This window comes from Zootoca vivipara, chromosome 8 (assembly GCF_965207765.1).
Source record: "Zootoca vivipara chromosome 8, rZooViv2.hap1.1, whole genome shotgun sequence".
Classification (NCBI taxonomy): domain Eukaryota; kingdom Metazoa; phylum Chordata; class Lepidosauria; order Squamata; family Lacertidae; genus Zootoca; species Zootoca vivipara.
In genome coordinates, this window is record NC_142591.1 from 370,890 (window position 1) to 375,887 (window position 4,998).

Consider the following 4,998-nt stretch of genomic DNA (forward strand, 5'->3'; position numbering starts at 1 on the left):
GCAGTGTTTTCCCCTACCTTGGTTGCTGGCTATCTGTGGCTAGAGGAATTCAGAAATACAACAACATTTATTGCATTAGCCACATGGCCATAGCACAAGTACAAACAGACAGGCAACTGTCGCACAGCAATAAAACTACAACAAATACAATTAGAACATTAAATATAAAATCCAGGTAAATGCAACTGGTTAGGTAAAGGCGAAAGCAATGCATGTTGGCTAAAAATATAACAGGAATTTACATAGGACTAGGGCCTGGCTGGTTGGCCAGGAAAGCGGCCCTGAGTTTAAGGGCCTGTAAAATATAGATGAAACCAAGGGGTTTGCATCCACCAGTAAAAACTTCATGTGATCGATGTCCCGTAAGATGGTCGTCGGGATTGAAAAGAGAAGCCTGGATCTTACAGGGTCAAATAGAAAAAGTGTATATAGTCCTCTCTCATTCCCTCATTCTTTAGGCACCTTCCATGTTTCCGTCTCATTGGTATTGCCTTTAAAAGTTGTGCTTTTAATATCTCCCTTTTAACAAACTCCCAACCATCATGAACTCCCTTCCCTTTTAGTATTACTGTCCATGGGATTTCACCCAGCGTTTCCCTAAGTTTTCTGAAGTCGGCTTTCTTAAAGTCTAGGATTTGAGTCTTAGTATGCTTGTCATAGCTGCCAAGTTTTCCCTTTTCTCGCGAGGAAGCCTATTCAGCATAAGGAAAAATCCCTTTAAAAAGGGGATAACTTGGCAGCTATGGCTTGATTGCTCCTTTCCACTGAATAATAAACTCCAGAAGAGCATGGTCACTCCCATCTAATGATCCTGCCATTTCTGCCCCACTAACCAGGTCATCACTATTGGTTAGGACCAGATCTAAAATGGTTGATCCTCTTGTTGCTTCTCCCACTTTCTGGACAATGAAATTGTCTGCAAGGCCAGTGAGGAATCTGTTCGACCTTATGCTCTTGGCTGAGTTTGACATCCAACAAATATCAGGATAGTTGAAATCCCCCATTACTACTATCTCACTTCCTTTTGAATGCTTGGTCATCTGTTCCAGGAAGTCATCATCTGTGTCCTCAGTTTGACTTGGGGATCTAAAGTAAACTCCCACAATGAGATGACCGTTATTTTTTTCTCCCTTAATTTTGACCCAGATACTCTCAATTTGGCTTTGAAGTTTTAAATCCTGGATCTCTTCACACTCCCCCTCCTCCTTTCCTGTTTGGTCTATTTCTCTGAACTAGATTGTATCCCTCTATTTCTACATTCCAATCATGGGTTCTAATTTTTGTTCTTACAGCCACGATTGTAGACAATCAATCCAGTGTTTGCTGGGGCAATGGTGGGGATTGCACTGAGTGCAAGGCCTGAGATGGGCCTCTAATTACCCTTTTGGAAAGAAGCACCGGACTCGGGTTGCGTTTAACAGGCATCACTACTTAAAATAGTTTAATTGGCAAGACTACAATTGCACTGCACAGCTAAAATGGCGCTCCCGCCAAAACAAGATGGCTGCCGCGCCGGAATTAAGATGGCGCTCCCACCAAAAATGCCGATAGTGACATCCCCTCCAAGAAGGTACAGAAATGGTGGACGCACTGGCGTGAAAAGGGGGAGGGGGGGTTCCTGAGCCTGGCAAAATCCCCCCGCCCGACAACAGTTTAAACAGCAGTTAGGAGAGGGGACTCTCCTGATGTCTCAGTCCGCAAGGAAATTCGAGCCCCGACACTACAGCCGCAGGTTGGGAGAAAGGAGCAAGCCGCTAAAGGCAGCCATCCGCCACCAAAGCGGTGGCGGACTCTGGCTCAAGGAGCCGAAGCCCCAGGGGGCAAAGCCCCTTGTGGGGGAAGGGGAAAAAACAGGAAGGGGAGGTGGGGAATTATGGGGAAATGCTAAATGAAGGAAAAGACAGGGAAATAAGGGAATAAATGGAAACAGATCACCGTAATCGTCGAAGTTATATCGCTCTCTCTTTTGGCTCGCAGTGGTCACGTTCTGATGCACTGACCAAAAGAGGAGTCAGGTGCATGGGCATATATAGGTCCCTTGATCCATTTTAGCAACATCCCATTGGTCAGATTAAACCCAGCATCAAGGGATCTACCAATAGGGTTACAGGTAGGTAGCCGTGTTGGTCTGGGTCGAAGTAAAATAAAAAAAATTCCTTCAGTAGCACCTTAAAGACCAACTAAGTTTTTATTTTGGTATGAGCTTTCGTGTGCATGCACACTTCTTCAGATACAGTGAAATGGAAGTTTCCAGGCACTTATGTAGAGAAGGGGTGGGGAGGGGTGGGGATGGGGAGGGGGGAGGGGTGGGGATGGGGAGGGGGGATCACTCAGAAGGGTGGTGGAAATGGGTGATTGACTGACTGATAGCTGTAGATGACCGCAAACGACTGCAAATGGTTTTGCATGAAAAAGCAAGGGTTGAGATGGCCACCCCTCCCCACCCCTTCTCTACATAAGTGCCTGGAAACTTCCATTTCACTGTATCTGAAGAAGTGTGCATGCACACGAAAGCTCATACCAAAATAAAAACTTAGTTGGTCTTTAAGGTGCTACTGAAGGAATTTTTTTTATTTTACTACCAATAGGGTGTTGTGGCTATCCAATCGTACCCACCCAAAACACAGGGGTTTGGTTGCCAGGTCTCGCTGCAACACATGCCCGCCACACGATTTGCAGAAGCTGAATTGAGACTGAGAAAACAATGGCTTGCTTTGTTGTTGTTGTTTAGTCGTTTGACCCCCTGGACCAGAGCACGCCAGGCACTCCTGTCTTCCACTGCCTCCCGCAGTTTGGTCAGACTCATGTTCATAGCTTCGAGGCTTGCTTAAGGCTACTTTAATAGATTTGTGGTCATGAAAAGCAGTGTTGACTGAATAAACTGTCAAAGTAGAAGCAGGAACACCTTGGTCCAAATCCCTCCTCAACCATTACATTTTCTGCATGATGCTAAGGTTGCCATACATCTGGAATTTTCTGGACTTATCCAGAATATTGCAGTTGGCAGCAGTGTCCGGGCAGAAATCGGCAAAATGTCTGGGAAAATCCAAATGTACGGCAACCCATGTCGGCAGTGTCATTTTTGCCAATTTTTCATAAAAATAGCTCAAATGTATGGCATCCATTTTTGTGATTCTGCCAAAAAGCTCAACTTTTCTGTCCAGATTTTCACTGGCAACCCTAATTTGGGCCAGTCACTATTTCTCAGCCAAACCTCTCTGAGAGAGACATGGTCAAGATAAAGAGAATTGGGGGGGGGCACAATGGATGCATCCTTGATAAAACTTAATGGTGATTATATTAATTTATTATCATTTCTATCATCTGAAGTGCCATTTGAATCAGGTACTTCCAGGCTCACACATGTGCTCCTGGTGATTAAGTTGCACCAGCTCTCAATAACACAAAAATGGGGATTCCATCTCCCACTAAGATGGCAGTGTAAACACTTCCTCTTCTTCCTCCTCCTCCTCCTCCTCCTCCTCCTCCTCCTCCTCCTCCTCCTCCTCCTCCTTCTTTGCATAAGCACAGACTTTTAGGCCCATTTTACAGGTTTGATAAAGTGTGTGCTAATCAACTGGGGCTTTTGGCCAAGCACAGCTCTCTGCTAAGTGTACATATGCAATCGGTATTTCTGAATCCCTAGTTGCTGCACAGTACATGCTGCTTCCTATCAAACTAGGTGGTCGGGCAAATGTGACAGTAGCTTTTAAGTTACGGTAATTCCACACACTTTTAGATAAAAAGCTATGCCATGCAGAAGTTCCTCAGCCTAGAAAACCTGATGACAGCGAGAGGACAGGGTTGGAACTTTTCTCCCTGGCTTCCAATTTTCTATATGGAACCGGGCCAGCTCAATACATTTTGGCACCTAAGTCAAACCAGAAAATGGTGCCCCCTCCAGGGGAGAGAAAGATCTACATCAGGAGAAGAGAAGGTTGAACATGATAGCCATGTTCAAATATATAAAAGGATGTCATATAGAGGAGGGAGAAAGGTTGTTTTCTGCTGCTCCAGAGAAGTGGACATGGAGCAATGGATTCAAACTACAAGAAAGAAAATTCCACCTACACATTAGGAAGAACTTCCTGACAGTAAGAGCTGTTTGGCAGTGGAATTTGCTGCCAAGGAGTGTGGTGCAGTATCCTTCTTTGGAGGTCTTTAAGCAGAGGCTTGACAGGCATATGTCAAGAATGCTTTGATGGTGTTTCCTGCTTGGCGGGGGGTTGGACTGGATGGCCCTTGTGGTCTCTTCCAACTCTATGATTCTATGATTCAGGATCTGCTGCCTCTTTGGATCCTGCTGCCTGAGGTGGTCACTTCACCTGGCCTCATGGGTGGTACGGAAGGACATTTTCAGATGGAGGAACATTCAGATCTTCAGTCTGAATAAAATTGTCCGATATCGATTGGCCACATTGGTAAGAAATACGCTCATGAGGTCAGTTGAGCTGGCCTTTCCAAGATTCTAATCCAAGTGTGTAATACGCACAAAATTTGCTGACAGATTGCACAGTTTACTTGTACACATCCATTTGGGTTTCCTTAGGAGTCACAGAAGCCACCATGTCTAGAGGCGTGTGAGCCTCATGGTTTGAAATGGAATTTGCCCAAGCTGTTTCCTAGACTATCTGTCAGAAATAACATCACCCACTAAAGAATTCCATTTCATTTTTCTTTGCCTAAATATAGTTTATTGAAAAATAAAATAAAAATGAGACCAGTGGTAAAGCTATGCATTTTCTGCAACATTCAGTGCCAAATAAATATAAGCCCACATTCAACATGAATAATGCAAAGCATCACATTTATGCAATTGCACTTATAGTTTCCAAGCTAACACTACTTCCATGTTTTATTATCAATCTACTTTTAATTTTTAGGTTTTTTTTAACATTCATTATTTGAAATTTATATGGTAAACAGAAGTGGGCAGGAAGAAACTATTGAACAAGTAGAAGAGAGGCAGTTGTAAGATGAAGCACACTAAATTCTGTA